This window comes from Dicentrarchus labrax, unplaced genomic scaffold (genome assembly GCF_905237075.1).
Source record: "Dicentrarchus labrax unplaced genomic scaffold, dlabrax2021, whole genome shotgun sequence".
Classification (NCBI taxonomy): Eukaryota; Metazoa; Chordata; class Actinopteri; family Moronidae; genus Dicentrarchus; species Dicentrarchus labrax.
The window spans coordinates 20,182,009-20,201,190 of NW_026136701.1; positions in this window are offsets into that span (position 1 = coordinate 20,182,009).

Here is a 19,182-nt window from a genome sequence, read left to right on the forward strand (position 1 = left end):
TTGTTTTTTCACCTAAAATGCTAGACTATGTTTACTAAGATGTTTCACTAAATGTGAGGCCTTAGGTGGTTTTCTATGTTGTTTGGAATTGGAAAAAAGAAACAGTTAAGATGCTAACAATCATATGAATATTATTATGGACTGGAACTGAGCAAAAACAAAAATTTAACTTGATATTTTCCTATTACAATTTTTCTAGCACATAACAGTAACTCTAAAAGTAATTGTTGTACTGATACAGTGGTATTTTGCATGTATTACATTTTCAATGAATACAAATTCCTAACAAATTTACTACACACTCAATCAAGTGTTAGTATGATAATGTGATAATATAATAAGGACAGACAAGGACAGTAACAGTAGAAACATTGTTTTCTTTTCTTTTTCTTTTCGTCCATCATGAAATGTAAGAGGAACCATTTATATGGCTGCAAATTCATATAACAGGTAATAAATCCACTGACTAATAACAAGATCATTAACCACAAGCAGCCAAGTCAAAAACAGCTTTCATTGGCAGCCTGTTAATGACTGACTGAGCTCTTAAAATACTGACATATGAAACATTTGTGAATAAAATCTAACAAGTAAAGATAATTCTCACTTGATTATAGAAATGCTCAAGTCAAATCAAACAAGTTTATGCACCGTGAAGACGTGAAGTCACGCCTTATCAGAATTTACTTGTTCTCAAAACATGATTATTAATGCACGATGAAGAGATAAGAAGATAAGAAGTCTATAAACAATGAGATTCTCAAATACTAATTTGTAGATGCAGTGAAATCCAAGAATAGAAGTTAATTATGTAGCAAACACAATTCTTACAATTGTAAGTTTAATGAGGGAAGAGAATCTTTTTAGTGTTAAAATTTTCAAGCAATTTAATGTTGTCCTAAAACAAATCCTTGAAGTTAATATTGTCATCTTCACACTACATTAGTGTGTTGTTTACAAGATTTCTACCTTACCTTGTTAAGATTCACACCTTTTGCAGTGCCAGTCTGTTGACTCATGTTGATGTTGACTTTTTGTGGTGAGGAGGTGTGATTGCACACTGTGATTCATGACCTTGAGGACTTTTTTCCCCATCCATTGCTACATGCCCAAAGGTAACTGTCAGAGTTGGACCAAATGTCCCTACACTACATACACGTATAGTACACAGAGGTATGCATACATACACACACTTATATCCACTGTATATAGCACTGACCACCCACAGCTCATTCTCTGACAGGCTCGGTGTTGAAATTCTCCTCCAGGTCAGATTAATGCTGGGCAGCCAGGCAAGAACTATTTCAAAGGTCAGAAAAGCAGACACAGCAAAATAGGCCTTAGGAAACACAGTATGGATCTCCTGAGATATTGATCCCTGGAGTGCATCCGTGTCAAACATTTCCCCATGGTTAATTTGTATGTTTCTTACAGTATCAAGAGGCATCTGTATTCTATAATTCTTAAATATACCTATAACTTCTTGTACAGCCTGACAGTTTGCTGGTGGACCCTCCCCCCCAAAAAAAAAAAAAAACACAGCAAAGGTTCCCTCTTGGATGCCCCTATGGTAGATAAAACGAGACAAAGTGGTGACTAAACTTGCAAGAAAACTGATGAAGTGCCCTCCAGGTGGCCATTCCAGTGGAGAAAGTGTGATGAAGTACACTAATGGGTACCCTTAAAATGGAGAAAACGTGAAAGATAAGTGTCCTCTAGGGCCTCAAATTAGTAGTATTTTATAGTTACCGTACTGTAAATCTCCACATAATAAAAGAAATGGAATCTTAACCAGGGTTTGGAACTGTTTCACCATGAATGCATCACAACTTTATGCACGCTGGTGCCCCACCACATGCAGCTTTGGCCTTTTTTGTTTTTTTGCCTGGTCTGTTAAGTCCTGGCAGGAAATGAATTCAACCCTGTACGTCTCACATCTTACAGCACTACAACCTATGAGGGGCTCCTTCTTGCTAAAGTTCAATGAACCACAACCCTGCCAACCCAACAACTTTGCCAAGGGCCAAAGTCTTCTATTATTAGTGTACTCAATTCAGTGAAGCACACTCATGTTCATTCAGGTTTTACTTCTTTATTAGTGTGCTCGCTATAGTGCAACACACTCTAGTTCAGTTGTGTGAAGTGCACTGCCTGTACACCTCTCACTGAGAAACAGTGAAGTATTTTATTTTATTTATGGATTATTTGATAGGGACAGATATAGTAAACATGAAGACTTGGGATTGAAAACAGCTTTCTGATGTATCATGTGTTTATAGCTGATGCTAATTTCCAACACCCGTAGTAGATGTGGATTCACAGTCATTTAGCAGACCAGTCCTTATGTTGGTGAGACCATAGAATCATATACCCCAAACTATGTATCTTCCCTGTCCAACAGTCCACATGACAACCTAAAACTAGACCACTAATCCCGATGAAAGCTAGGACTACATCAAACACCATGTCCTTGTTCTCATAGGTACATTTTTTCATTTTAAATCAGGGTTGATAAGCAGACCCTGCAAATGGAATCAACTGAGACAATCACCTTCGCTTTCCTTACCTCTGATCTACCACTGCAGCGTGCAGATTTTATGTAGCCCATTTCTTGCTCATGCAAATTTGTCATTAGCGTAAGATAATTAACTGTGTTTATGGTGTTTTGAATACCATTACAATATATTTCAGTTAACTGCCTTTTTGCCATGTCATGAAACAACACATCGAGGCACCAGCACATTGAAGATGACAGTTTATTCAACGTTTCATTCATTTATATCTTCAATTTTATTTCTCCCAAAACTTTAACATAGTTGCTCCTGAATATTTAATGTTAGAAAGATATAAAAGGATATAAGTTTTCTGGGGTTTTAAAGTGAAGAAGCAAGAATATTAATGGGTCTGAGTAATTATTAATGATGAATAATGAACAACTTCCAGACCACCTTATAACTTGTAGAGGAACTCTTCTGTAAATTATAGCATTTTATAATGTTAGCTTGATCAGCATTAACTGAAATTCTGTAGGAATCATACAAAATGTGACTGAAAATGTAAACAAATCCAGCATTGCTCTACTAGGGGATGGTCCCTGCGGAAGAAATACAACAGAGCAGCATGGAATATACAGCAACACGGCAAACAACATGCAGGGAGCATTACAGATAATAAAACCCCAACAAGAATTGATTTTTAAATAAAGACAGGATGCACACAAACACAATAGAAAAACAAGTGGGGGCTGTGGTGGAGGCACCTCTCTGTAATAGTTGCAACAATACAGAGCGGGTAATTGCTTTTAAACAGACAAATCAGTGCAGTTAAATGAGAGGCATATGGTATGCTTGTCTTCATTTGACATGAAATACCTTGATGTGTTTGCCAGAATATTTTCTCATTTGTTTCTAGTGGTACTTACCTGACAGCTTAAGTTACTAGTTACTTTTCAAAATACAGTTTTTCATACCTTTTCTATCAGTGAAAACGATATATATATATATTTTTTTTTGAATTCCATTGTCATGATAAACTGACAGATTAAAGGTCCAATGTGTAATATTTAAGATATTTTGGCAGAAATGGATTATAATTTAATTACACTGCATGATCACTTAAAAATAATAATGTGTTTTCAGTCCCTTAGAATGAGCCGTTTTTATCTACAAAGAGAGTGTGTCCTCTTCCACAGTGTCTGCTATGTTGTTATATGGCTCTAGATGCTACTAAATCCTACACACTGGTCCTTTAATGTTCCTTTATTGGTTGATAAAATTATCCTACTTCAACAAAACAATTTAAAAAATAGATCAGCTGGAAAACGCATTGTCAGAAAGCTGAAAATAAGGCTGTCCTTTTTCATCATCATATATGATAGTAAAACACTGAGTGGGACCATTCTTCTGCATATTGAGTACTTTTACTTACTGATAATACTTTTACTGCAGTAAAGGATCTGAATATTGTTTTTCCACCACTGCAGTGATGGTGTGTTAACATTAATCATTGGAACTGTGTTGCTAGGTAACAACTTGGGTTAAAATTTTCTTCCTGTCAGCTATTGATATTAACATACAGATCAACAGGAAATAAACCAAGACAAATTTAGAAAGCTGAATGTGAAATCATTTTCAGAGATGAAACAGAGGCCGTACTTAACACACAGTGCAACTTTTTCTTTGAGAGCCATTACCCATCACCCAAATAAGAACTCTAATTGCTCTGGGCGGATGCCATTTTATGAGCATCCACTGGGATCCCTTAGTTATTATTATTACAGTGTAAACATTAACATCTGCTGACCATCATTGTGCATGACTTTAGCTGTCAGTCCAGCTTTGCCAACACAAAAGGATTAGAATAAAATGATACGTTAAGCACCAGGGAAGGGAGATATATCATTTTCTCTGAAATACAAAGGGTATTTTTGATTATTTTGATTATAGTATGTGATGCAACAAATCATCCTGACAGCTATGAGCTAATCCTTTAAAGGACCAGTGTGTAGGATTTAGTGACATGTAGCGGTGTAGTGGCTGTTTTTCAGTTCCGGTGCCAATCTCAGACCTAACTAAGGGAAGAAGTTGCTTTTAAACATCAATTCAGTTTCAGTCGTTTTAGGTGTTCTCTTATGCAATCAAAGCACGTTTGAGGGCAGTGGAAAACAGTTTGAGTTCAAGATAGAGCCACAGACTGTCTCTAAAACAAGTCAACTGTGGTGATTGAAGTCATTAAAGTTAACAGCTATTGGTGGCAGGGAACATTTAGACTTTACATTTAAAGCAGGAGTATAACAAGACAAGATTTAGCCTCCATCAAAGGTCGCCCTTTTTGTGTCACACTTTATAATTAGGTTTGTTTCCAGATGAGGTAAAATGGAAATTGTACTTTCATTGTTGTGATACTTTAACAAATGGCATTGTTATTTCCGTTTGAGAATGAACCAAATCTATTCACCTAATCTGGCTTCACTGCAATGTTGTTTATGGTATCCCATTGTATCTTCACCGAAAGGCTGATATTCATCTTGAATATTTAAAAAGATTTCAAATTTCTCTCTCTCAAACGTTATCTTTGAAATTGTATTCTCAAAGGCAATACACACCCCAATGGGTATGAATGAATCAAAAACTAAAATCCTAACAGTATATAATACGAGTAAATTATAGATGCATTCAACATCTTTCTAAACAATAGAGTAACTAATGAAATAGCTTCATCCTAATTCCAAATATACAGAGCTGAGCAGGGAGAATTCCTTTTTATACATGCAGCTCTTGAACCTAAAAGGGAACATATTAATTGCGTCCTTAGTTATGGCTTTTTTGAACATACTGTAGGGTACCTTGAGACAATTTTATAAAATATCCTGTGGACTGAATGCAATTTAAACTGCAATTAGAAGAGGTGGAATGAGATGTGACCTGGAAGGAAGTTTAAAACTCCAAGTCTATTTTTTTACACATCCGTAACTTCTTTTTGAGGTTCCTAGGATCAGTAGTATACCAGGAAAGGTATAAATTAGTTTATGAGGGGAATTGTATGCACTGAGAAGAGTCCATTTCATTTAACTTTAAAAACGGCAGCTTGGTCAGTGACCATATGGGTAAAATTAAGAAGCTGTAGATACCCAAGAGCAGGGGTCTTCAGTGTTTTTCAGGCGAATGACCCCATAGCTGATAGAGAAACAGAGCACGGATTCCAAACAACATATTACTTGTACCTTTTTCTGGTTAATAAGTAAGCACTTCTTACTGTATCTTTTTCAGGTTGTCTATGATTCTGTTTTTATATTTTGAGGAACAGTGCTCTTTGAATTTAACTTTGAATTGCTTGCCTTTAATCCCCACAAAATATTGTTCAACAGTTGATCATAATCTTAATTTGGATTGTCTTTTCTGAGCAAGCTTGTCAACAACTTCTGGAAGCAGCGCTTTAAAATGGCGATGCTTTGGTCTGATTCTGCTTTTAAAACCTCAGGCCAATACCACAGGCAAATCAAATTTATACAAACAATGATCAGATTAAAAGAGGTCAGAACCAAAATTCTTCAGAGTCCTTACTTTAATGGAATTATAAGAGTTGAGGAGAGATATATATTCGCAGAGCAAATAGTACATAACTTCTAATGCATGAGTTGCCACAATGGGAATCAAATTACTAGTCTGCCTATAAAGTCTAAGATTATAATACACTTCTTGAACAAATGAAACAAACATTTAAAAAAGGACACAGCAGAAACTGAATTGCTTTACACTTTTTGAGCACTTCCCCGTATTTATTCACAACATTGCTCTATAATGCCTCCAACAGCAATCACTGACACAAAAAAAAACCCATGTATTTACGAGCAGCATAAATGTCACATCCCCTCAAGCAGTTACGGATGATCAAAGCTACTGTAAACTGTGTTCTGTCTGTCCACCAGACTGAATTACTGAACCCAGAGGCCAGAATTATTGTCTGGGATCATCTTAGATATTTTATAGTAGGAGATAAAGCAGAGGAAATAGAAGCAAGCCACTTCTTCAAAATGTGTCACGTTTTGTGTGAGACAACAAATTCGGTGCAAAAAGATTATGTCGGTAGACAGAGGTAGATGGGGAGAGATAGGGGAAAGAGCTAGAGAGAAATGTTTGCCCTTCACACCGTTGCTCCACACCAATTGTGTTAATTTTGAATGTCACTTGTTCAGGTTTGCATTTCTGTATTTGGCTGCACTCCTCTGCAATCATCCCTTATCTGTGTGCACAGCAGCTAAGGGTTCGTCTCTCTGAATGAATAGGCTCAATAAACCTGTCACAGCCCAGACTTGTTGACTCTGTATTGACTCATGTTACAGCGATCCATCCTTTTTATTAGCTTCAGTTTGGCTACAGATTTACAATGTGATGTTCTGCCCACACATGACAATACCATTAAAACACAAAGTCACTTAATATACTACATTTTCTTTGTTCTGCTCAGTTGTTGTTGCTTTCTGTACTTTGAGGTGACGAATACAACGGCACCATGCTCTATTATTTTTCAAAGCAGAGATATTCTCTGTTGCAGGACTCTCATCTACTCATCGGCTGCTAAAATGCTGAATGCTTGAGAACGGGTGTAATTATTTAAAGGGATCTTCAAATGTGTTGTGATTTAAATATACAGTAAACAAAAGACTACTGAATAATGCTGAAACCTGGTATCGTTCCCAAATTGGACGGTCTGTAATACAAGTACAACGTAATAGAATTGGGGGTATTAGTGTACTTAAATTAGACATACATTATCTTCTAAGAAATGTTGATTTACCTTCAGTTGTTCAAGCTCCTCACTTATTGTATGTTCAATATCACCCCAACCTTTATGTTGTCAAGAAATCAAGAACTGGCCTTTCAAACATGACTTAAGGCGTGTAAAACCATGTTTGCTTGGTTTTCACCACATCGGATATATTGGAGCTTTCAGAAAGCCTGTTTTCCAGTCAATTAACAATAATGTTGAACCCTATTCACAAGTTGAAAACTCATAATTACGATAACACCAATATGGCATGAATGCAACATATAGGAGCTTAACCTCAAACACCTGCCAATCAGAGCTCCAGTTTGCAGGTCTGTGCTGACTCGAGAAACATCACCAAACGTACACTAAATGTTTAAGCAGGAAATGGATCATCTGTGAGGTGAAATATCATATAAACAGGCAGACACATACGTATATGAGCCATAGTACAAAGCTAATGTAAATTGCTCAGGATGTGTGTGTCAGTTCAAAGCCTAAAATATAAATGTAAAATCTACAGCTGATTAGCAGTGACATATTGGGTCGACTTTCAGTTTTTCTCTGTAATTTTGGTAGAGTGAGGTCAATAGATGATAAACGGATGGCGGTCGACAGGTCCTCGGAGCGCCATCCGGGATGTTAGCTTCTGCGCCTGTCAGGACAGGTGCATCGAGATCTTTGACTGACAGCCAAGCATGTCGAGGCATAGACGAACAGGCGCTTCTTCCAGATTAACTTTCTACTGCTCAAGTCTCAGAGATTGATCTGTGCCAAGGACTGGCAAGGTCTTGGTGTGGGTATTGTAAAAAGAAATTGGATCTATTCTTTCAAGGAAAGACTTCCCAGGGTTGTGAGAGAAAGAGAACGATAAAAGAAATATGGCACTTTTATTAAATCACTTACAACCTTTGTCTGGGATGTGCTCACACACACACACACACACACACACACACACACACACACACACACACACACACAAACACACACACAGAATCACTCATATTGTTTCAGGGTCAGTCTAGTTTTAGTTCATCCAGATGTCAGTTTTCTTTAAAATTCAAAAATCCCAAAAAAGAAGACATAAATACCTTTCAAATATACTAAGGTCCATTCAAGCATGAATATTGCCTTCTGATTTATCTTTATACAAGTTTAGAATTGCATGAAAATAGCAGATAGTGCACATTCTTGGTAGCATTTCTTATGCACATACAGTAAGAAGTTTTGCCTTGTTATCAGAGTTAATGCTTTCATTGTGTTCCATTTCTAGTATTGTCAGGCTTTGCAGGTAATGGAATCAAACATAATTTAATGAGACTGAATCATCAAGATGATCTATCAGTATCATTCAATTTGTGAACTTATTGACCCTCGCAGTACGCAGGCAAGGAAGACATTTCACAGCCACATGTTTCATACATCCGCTAGTGATGTCCACAACCTCTCTCTCTCTCTCTCTCTCTCTCTCTCTCTCTCTCTCTCTCTCTCTCCATTGGTGGCCCATGTAAACAGTTGGCCCTCATTCAGTCTGCATTTAACAATGCTGAGGTCTGCATCCTCGCTGCTTCGCTGCTGCCTGCTTTCAGAAATTAAACTCCCTCCTGATAATAAATTGTAAATTGTAAATACATTTGTATCTTTAATCATTATGCAGTCTTGCTGTCAGAGTTTTGTTGAGCAGGCTTTAATAGTTCAACATTTTAGGAAACGTGGTTATTCACTTTTCCTATTCGCTACGTAACTAGAGCTGGATCTTAGATTAGCATACAGACCGAAAGCAGGCCTGGTTCTTTTAAAAGTTCAAAGGTCCGCCTAACAACACCTCTAAAGCTCTAAAAGTATGTTGTATCTCGTTTGTTTAATCCACACACAAACTGAATTAAGCAAGAAAATTTGATGGTTTATGGTTTTAGGGTTTTTGTGTATTTTTGATCTTTGGATAGAATTACCGCCTGTCTCCAGCTTCATATACACAGACATGAGAGTGATATTGATCCTCTTATTTAGCTTTTGCCAAGAAAACCCTTTTCACAAAATTTTAGAACAATTTCCTTTACAGAGTCCACAAAGCAAAATTCTCTTTATGGTTTGTTTCATTGATTATGTTGTTAGCAGTGTTAATGTAACCAAGAAAATAGGATTTGTCATGGATGCAGTAGGCGTTAACAATGCCCTCCAATAAGCTACAATAAGTATGACTGCCAGCAGTCTACCTTATTGTCTTTGACATTAAGGGGCTAACAGTGCATTACCCTCATTACACTCAGCTACTGCAGCAGGGTAGGTGGTACAAATTTGCTGTCAGCCTGCTCTGCATTAGGACAGATTGAAGCAGTCTGTGGATGTGTACATCAGCTATTTCTAAAAGCTGTCACTCAGCAACTATCTTGGATTTTGTTTGCCTGTACTTGGAAATTAACCTACAGCATGTGATTTGATGGATGTGTGTATACCTGGAGCCTTTGTGCAATGTATAGATTTGCATGAGTTTTTAGCTAAATGTGACTTGTTCTGACTTTCTATTTTAATGGTCTAAAATTAAATCAATTAGACATTCCTGAGAGATTTATATGTACGTATTCCTCAGGCAAATGATTCAATTATGTTCTGCAAATGAGGCATAACTGACCTTTAAAAGGGAACTATTCATAGTTCAGTTTCCACAATTGCCTCCATGGTTCAGCTAATCTATTTTGCATTTCCTAATGTATCAAACGGAGCTTACACTATCAGAACATTTCAGACTGTGTCAGGTAACAACACAATCTGGAAGATTGACCTAATTACTGTCACATAGTGTTAAAAATTGGATTGATATAGTGCAAAATGTGGCAGCCATATTGGTGATGAAAAGTCCTTTCTAAATGTATGACTTCACCTCCTCAATCGAATAAAATACAAATAGTTCATCTTTGACAGGCAGCTGATCATTCCACCAGTAATAAATAACATTTTGAATTTGGGTAATTCACTGTAGATTGATAAGTGTGTCACATAACTAATCTGATCAACTAAACATATTTGCTTGCTAATATCTAGAAGTTATTACTTATTAGTTAGTACTGAACTTTGCTTTGCTAAATTTCTCTTTTCACTTAATAATTAACCAGAAGCAGCCCACAGATGGATCAGAAACTCAGCAAAACCCATAAAACGTTATTTTAATTCTGAGTAACCAAATATGTCATACTGAATTTTTAAAATGTTACAGCCCAACCTATATGTGTTTTTTGAGACCAATACCAGCTTTAGAAAGGAACAGTTTACTTTTATGATTGCCGAGCTGGGATGAAAATGATTGTGCCCCAGTTTTGCACTGATATAAAATATACACAAATATACCTGCTTTCTTAAACAAATAATTTATTAAATAATATTTAAGTTAAACATTCTTTAACATGTTAAGTAATTCAACTTACACACTTTCAACCAATTCTACACCATTGTACTGCATTGCACACCATTGTACTACATTGCACACCATTGTACTGCTGTGCATACCATTGTACTTACACATTGCATATAGTGTATATATTTTTCAATTATAGTTTTATATTTTCTATCATACTTTGTAATATTCTTATTTGTGATAAGATTGTATGTACACAGTACTCTTTTTATTGCACTATATTCTCCAATGCTGCTGTGTGTAACTTGAATTTCTCCTACGGGGGATTAATAAAGGTGAATCTTATCTTATCTTATCCTATCTTATCTGTGCAGCTTGTCACAGTATTATAAATTGCACTCAGCTGGATAAACTTTGCAGTAACACCTCTATTTTACCACAAGCATTACATAAAACAGTTAAATTATATACAGTTTTCATATTTCATATTCATTGTCATGTTGTTATTTATATATTGTGATACGATACCATACCATACCATACCATACCATACGATATGTCTGCAATAGACCGATATTGGCCGATTGATATATAGGTTGGGCCGTAGATAATCTGTCTAAAATAATGCACTGTGGTGAGATGGAACAAATTTATTAAGTAATGTATATTGTATAATATTGTTACAATAAATTATTACAGTGACACTGATAATAATCTGATAATCTAACCCTCTACTGAAATCACATTTAGTCACATTTGCAGTAAAAAAAATAATGACAGTGTTTCTGTTTTTTGTTGCTGTTGTTGTTGTTTTGATTTTGCTTTTTTTTGTCAATCGTTTTTTTATTCTAAACAGGAAGTTAAAAATAAAAAAAGATCCTTTTCTGTCTCAGCAGCTGGAGGGGCGTGTCCATGTCTGGGTTTGATTGACAGCAGCTGACAGCACCAGAGCTCCAGTAGGGGAATAAGAGTAAAGGTAGACAAACTTATGCTGTAGTAACTGTGTTAGTTGTGCAAGCCATAGGCAGACAGCATGTTGTTGGCAGTCACAGTGAAGAGTAAAGACCACACCAGCGAATGGTGAATGTTTTTTTGGTCACTTGTTTCACAAGCTAAGGTGCAGGACAAGACATGTTCCTGTATGTAAGTTAGATAAGAAGGTATGGAAAGCCAATGAAGTCATATTCATCTCCTTTTCCCTGCCGTTTGATGTTTTATATGTATTTTAGTCCTGGACAGAAATTCCAAAAGCAGTGTTACTGCATTGGAATTAATCATCAGCTGTCCATTAGAAGAAGACTTTAGCAGTAATGCTAATGTGGGTTGTTGTTCAAAGTCTGTGGCTGTTGTGTTGTGTAGCAGGGTACTGTCAGGCTGTTAGTCTGTTTAACCGCCTGCCTTTGACATTTACTGCTTTGTGCTTTATTTGATCGGCTGTATGGGAACAGGTTCTCCTTCTATGTAAACAGAGAACTGCTGGTATTGAGTCAAATTAATGCAAAGAGGGTGGCATCATGAAACCAAAAAATACAAAAATATCTTCCTTCGGGTTTCTGCTTTAGAGGAGGGGAAGGAAAAGTGAAAAACTGGATGTTAAGGGGTTAACTGCCACAGCTCGAATGGTTGCTGGGATATAAAAGGTGTGATGTAACCATAGTCCTTCTGTCCTCTTTCCCCCTTTTAAAGTAATACATTTTTTAATTTGCATGATGGTGCTTTCAAAAAGATCTGACTGAATCATCCGCACTGACAAACCGACTTGATAAAAAATACATACAGGTACTGGTTAATGTTGTTTGCTGTGCTAATGCAACTCATGTAATTTATCAATATTCCAATGAATTCACCAAGGCGACTTTGTAGATTTCCAGTAAAAAGGAATTTATCCAAGTTTTTAATACAAAAATTACTTTTAAGAATTATGTGCAGGCAGAGGCGTACTGCACACAGAAGTTTTGAGCTGGCGCAGATATCCATTAAAAAAAAGTGTTCACAGCTGTCCTTTTTTCCCCCTGACCTGTAGGTGAGACAGAACAACCGTCGGACATTTTTCATAATCAATAGACTAAGAATAGCATTTGAAGGTAAGCCATGTCGATCCATCTTTCTCAATCATCTTTTCCTCTATCACCCCTGGGGTCAATACCACTGCCTTTAGAGGCAACAACAAAGTTATTCACACTTCCCTCAGGGAGTAACAGCATGGAGCTGAAGTTCTGTAAGGAAGCTAATGAATGTATTTGTCATATCTCTAATGGCTCACTATATCACCACAGCACCTTGGCTTGAGATTTATGGTAATCATGACTGCGGGAAAAGGGAATGCGTTCTGTTTTAGGATTTTTAGTTTCTGTGTACCAGGCTGCACTGATGAGACACCTGGGGAGAGCATTAAATTGACGGCAGCAGAGTTTTTTCTGAGCCAAACTTGTGAAAACGTTGACAGTGTGCCACGGTAAATGATAGTCTAAACACACAGAGTTAGGCAGTTGGTATTCACGTCAGCAAGAGTGCAGGAATGGCAAACTAATGATGAGTCAACTCCGCTATTGATTAGGGCTTATTTTAGTCCCTGAGGCCCACACAAGCCCACACACCCAGACCAACAATATCAGCTCAAGTTATGCTGAGATGTCTTTATCGATAGCAACTCCAGAAACTTTACTGTCCCTTCTTTCCTCACAAATCTAATCCACCAGCAGAACTTCATCTTCTTCCATTAAATCCCAAGTGACTTCATTTTGAGTCTATTTTTTTTATCTACAGTATGCACTCAAAATGCAAATGACCAAGTGTTTCGGGTTCAGGCAAGTACAGAGCCCAGCTGAATAAGACGACAAAAAGTGTTCACAAGCAATATATTGAGATTGATTAAGAAATGAAAGTAATTAGTCCACAAATAATTTTTTTCTGTGGTAAATTTACCAAAAATTACCAAGAGACATAACTTATTCTTCACTTGTTGATCAACTCCAGTGGGAGCGCTGAAGTGGGAACAACAGACGTTAAAGCCAGTTGCATATTTCCTTCGTATGTTTTATGGAGTTTCATGAGTACATTTTGTGTAGCCTGAAAAATGTGTGTGTGTGTGGGGGGGGGGGTAGTTGTTCAAGATTTCTCAAGGGCAACTCCTGCAGCTTCTACAAGAACACACTCGCACAAGGCGAGAAGATGCAGCCTGGGCTGCATGGTTCTGATGCACTTTAAAAGCACACTTGATCAGCAATTCCTTCTATGAGCCCACACATCCCTCAGACTTCAAACACACCTCCTGAAGGTTAGGCACACAGAAATGAGTAGATGACAGAGGGATGCCTCAGCAGAGATGCCTTACTTTGTTGACGTGAGACATTACCTGGGTGTATTTTATAAACCTACTGCCCTCATGTGGTTGGTTCTGGGTCACAGGCAGGACAGAAACATTTTCAAAACCACATAAAACTTTGATGATAGTCATTCAGTTCTCAGAAATACAACTCAGAATGCTCTTCACCTGATACATCCTGCAGGATATTGGAACATAAAGTGATGGTCATGTAACTGTTTCACTGTAAGCTATCTACATCTACAGTAACTGATTACCAATAAATGACTGATGATTCCTGCTTTCTCAGGGAATCGCCATGATTAGGTTAATTTAGGAAACAGCTGAGCTTTTATTCAGTGCAGACTTTATTGATGGGCATGTTCCTCTCCAAGCTGTTTGATTCTACAACACTGTGGACCTGTAAGGTTTAGACGGCTCACTGTAAAGATTTGTCCATCTAAATCTAAATTTATATATGATATAAGTATATGGTCTGTTTAATGGCAATCCAAAATGGTAAAAAAAATATATAAATATAATATAAAATCTATCTAACTAACATTTCATTCTCATACATAGCCAAGTTTTGCAATACTAAAAGTACAATTTAATATGCCAAAAATTTGCATTTGAAACATTTCCAATACTGAAAAATATAAATCTTAGTTTGAGTGACATATACAAATACATTTACTGAAAGAAGTGGAATTGGCAGTTAAGTGGAAATGCTGAAAGAAGTTAAAGTTACTTTTTAAGTGTAAGCACTAAATTAAGTCGTAGCATCAACTTAAATGACTGAATAAAGGGGGGTATAAATGGTAATTGCCATTTGTAGAGTAAGAGATAAAAGCAGTTCAAATGTCTCATAGGGCTGGAACTAACAATTATTTTCATAATCTGCTTTGATTATTCGATTAATCATTTGGGCTGTATACCACCAGAAAACAGCTGAAAATGCCATCACAATTTCCTATGGTGGTGATCTCATCAAATGTCTTGTTTTGTCGGACCAACAATCCACAACCCTCAACAGATTTACTATAATGTAAAGACTAAGGATAAGCAGCAACATTTCACATTTGAGAATTTCAAACAAGAGAATGTTTTGATTTTATTCACTTAGAAATGAGTTCAACAGGTAACCTATAAAAGAAGTTGAAATATCAGATGTGAACTAAAAGATACTTTTATATTTATCTTTTCATCACTGTGCTTTTGTCTATAAATTCATCCTGTTTTAGATTTGGACAAAGCCAATATTGTGAAACAATCTATTGTATAAATCAGCTACACAGTACCTGACAGTTCTTTCACATAAGTACAGATGGCCTGTCACATTTTGTTATATCATAAATATTATGAACATAGATAACATCCAAAAAAGAAGCAAAGAAAAAACATACTACATTATTTTAAAGTTATAAAATATACTTACTGGCTTGAACTCTGTACATCCTTTCATGCTTTCCATCTTTATCACTTCAACTGTCTCATGGTGTGTCAGACCATTGTGCTGCTGAACACTTAAAGCTGCAGTCATCTATATGACAAGCTGTCTGACTTTGTCAGTCAGACAAATACAGTGATTGAATGCTGAATGTGTATTCAGCATTCATCACCTTTTCCTTTTATTGTACATGTGAATCGTTATCGCTCTTTCTCTGACTCTCACACACTGAGGATTATAACACCAACCAACCTTCAGCACAATTTTCCTCCCTTTTGGCAGGAACTTTGTCTCTTGTTCAGACATTTATTTTGTCCCTGCTCTCTGTATAGATACACAAGGAACTTTTTTTTGACTCCATCCTTGAACAGTGCCCCCAATTAAACTTATGACCCAAAATATCCAAAGCACTAGCTCACAATCTAAAAAAGGACTTAAAAAAGCATTAAATGCTGTGATTCAAGAACGAGTCAGACATAGTTCACCTCCAAGAAAACCCACACATTCCTCTCACAAAAGCATTAACATTTGAACTATATTTCCTATGCAAAGATTTCTAATTTATTCCCTGAATAAAAAATACTAATTCACAATCATTCACATTATTGACCATGGTGGAGCATTTATCATCATTGTAGCTTCTATTAACACCTGATGCCAACATTATCATAACTAACATTTAAAGATTGAACACCTGATCATATCTCCTAATTTCCAGCCGTTATTTATAAAGCTGGACTTTAAGGTCACTTTATTATCCCAGTCTATAAGACAAATAAAGCTTTCCAGTTCCTACAAGTACTTGAAGTACTTGAATCATTTTGGCCTTCAGTCATCATTAGAGATTGTGTCATGAATTCCCACTTTGTGCGACTTAATGCTTTTTCTTGTTCAAATGTTAAGAATACCTTAATATACAAGTCCAGTTTGTTATTTTACACAGTTAAATACCAATATGCCCAGTTTGTAATGTAGGCTGTTAGATGAAAATTGTATTCCCAAACTCCAAGCTGAGATTCCTGCGGTGATGTGACTTGATGTGAGTCAACACAAGGTTATGCAACTCTTTTCACGAGCTGAAAAGTGCTCCTTGTGACTATCTATGTAAAACTGGCAGACCCGTTAGTACCACTCATTCCATCGTATCAAGAGGCTGCTTAATCATCTTTTATGTAACTAAGCGGGCCATGTTGAGCTTTGTGCCTACCTCCATCAGACTCATTAATGCCTGAACTGGTTTGGGATCTTCACCCAGTTTATTATTTATTTATTTATGGACATTCCTAGAGACACCTCACCCTACTGATTATATTCTTTAAACATTTTAAATTGCACTTGTATATATGTTGTTTATTCTTTGTGTGTTGTGTATGTGGTTATGTGTTGTGTTTACAATGAAGTTCCTAACGGATCAATGAAGTTATTTTTAATTTAATTTGAATTGATTTTAACTTATGTAGACATTCATGTTGTTGAGTTCTCCATGAGGTATTTGTCTTAACAGCTAACAGTAAGCAGAAATCGATACCATATTACGTCAGTTTGGTTTATATCCCACATTTAATACAGAGGGAAATTCAGAGCATTTTACATAAAAGCATTTTAGAACATTTTCATCTGGAGCCACCAAATAGAGGCAGAGAGACAGAGACTTTTCAGGACAATCTATCTGCTCTGAAGCAGGGTGTCTTGGATCAATAAACTGTATCTGAGTAGTAGGTACAGAGGTACTACAGAGGGTGAGTCTGAGGGTGAGCTGAGGCTAATTAAGCTATTTCTTCTCTCTATATTATCATACTAGCGATTAAGTTTATCTGACTTTTAGAAAAGCTCTATATTAGACCAGCGGTACCAGCCCGCCCATCACAGGGCTTACGCAGACAATCATAACCACATTCACAACTACAGACAACTTTTATGGTAACACTTTGTAACAGCCAGTGTTTTACAGTGTGATTTTTGTTGTATGAATCAGGTACCAATACTAAAAACAAGAGTGGGAACAGGGGACTAACAATTAGGCATTTTGGAGGAAAAGAGAAATAAATTATACTTTAAGTATCCTAAACAAAACGTTGGGGAAAATGGTGGAACCTAGTGTATAAAGTAATTATGCACAGTTATAATGTGGGAGGTACAGTAAGGTAACTGTTTTGTTTCCCCGTACTGTACCACAAAGGTACCTTGTATTTACAAAAATAAATAATAAATAAATTATAATTTATTTCTCCTTTCCTCTAAAATGACCACATGATACTCTTTTCTTCCCCATAGTCTTGCTTTCTTCCCCGTGTACTGTCTGCAGTAAGAACCTGTAAGTATCTTTATTGGCAGTAAATAATTCATGCAGCACAATTACGCTGTAAATTGCAGGCTGCATTATAAAGTGTAAAACCATGTATGTATGTAATGAAACAACCCAAGCAGTGTTCAATCTCTGGTGTGGGTGGAGGTGGAGAGGTGATTGTAGTTTAACATTTTAGGTTATTTAGTTTTGTACATACATTGAAAAATATGAAGTACATTAAGTGGTCAAGGAGTGTAAGCGGGTGGAGGTTGGGGTTGTTTCGGTGCTCCTGAGAGAGAGAGACTTAAGCGCACGTCATCTCTAATGTCAGTCACTGTATCTGGCCTTTTGCATATTGCTTGCGTTGTCCAGAGGTGGTGGGAGGGGGATGTCCTGTCAGATACTCCAGTATATCAACACTGAACTGTATCGAGTCCTTATCCAGTCATTGACAATCACTGATAACAAATCCACACACAATGATTACACAGTAGGCACACAAACAAATCAAAAGCAACCCACAGCCATAATACTAAGCCACATGTTTAGATCATCATGTTATAGGTTTATGAATCATGTTCTATGTCTCGTCAGGCCATTATGGATCTTTTTCTTGTTTTAGCATCACATGGACATTTCTTGTTATGACAAGAAACTGAGCATATATACTATGTTAAATGGATGGATTTCTGGACCTTTAAAATGTTGGATAATGTTAATAATGACATGTCTTACCATATTGCTTCTGTACAACAAGAGAAGAGCAGTTAGATTGTGAAAGTAAAATGTGGATTGATAGTACTGGTATTACCACAGTAATAAAAGAAAAACCTCCCATATTCTCCTCTTCTTACGTCACAGCAGATTTGCAGCTACATCGATCACCCACTGTGCAAAACACCAGGAGAGCCGAACATTAAAAATTCCATGTAAAGACAGGTTTTCAGTACCTGACTTACAACATGCCAGCGAAAAAGGATTGCCTGTCTCCTAAAACATACGTTCATGTTTTATATTTTGTTCAGCAATTTGCTAAAACCCGGTGCAATGCATCTCTCCTTGTTATATACAGGGTTAATGTTTTATTGTGCACTGTCCTTGTTCAAATAAAAGAAATAATAATAATTAAATGAAATGATGTTGGAGTGTTACAATATTGACTGAACCTCCCTTGGCTAATTAAGGTTATTGGAATTAGGCAGTTTTCCATTAATTTAAATCTAAATATATAATACTTTAGGCTGCAGCAGTAAATATAATTATATTTGCATGTACTGTATAATATACAAAGGTCACATTACTTCATTAAATTCACATTTCAGTCACTTGATAGAGGTGATGGAGAAGTGTCACATTAAAAGAGTCTGAGCCAAAGAGTCTGAAGTCAACAATTAATTTTCAACAGTTCCAGTAGAATAATGGAAACCCAGCCAGGGAGAAAGGGTTTAATGAGAGTAACAGCTGTTCACTGATGTATGGCATTACCTGATGATTGACCTGATCCCAAACTTGTCGATCACACT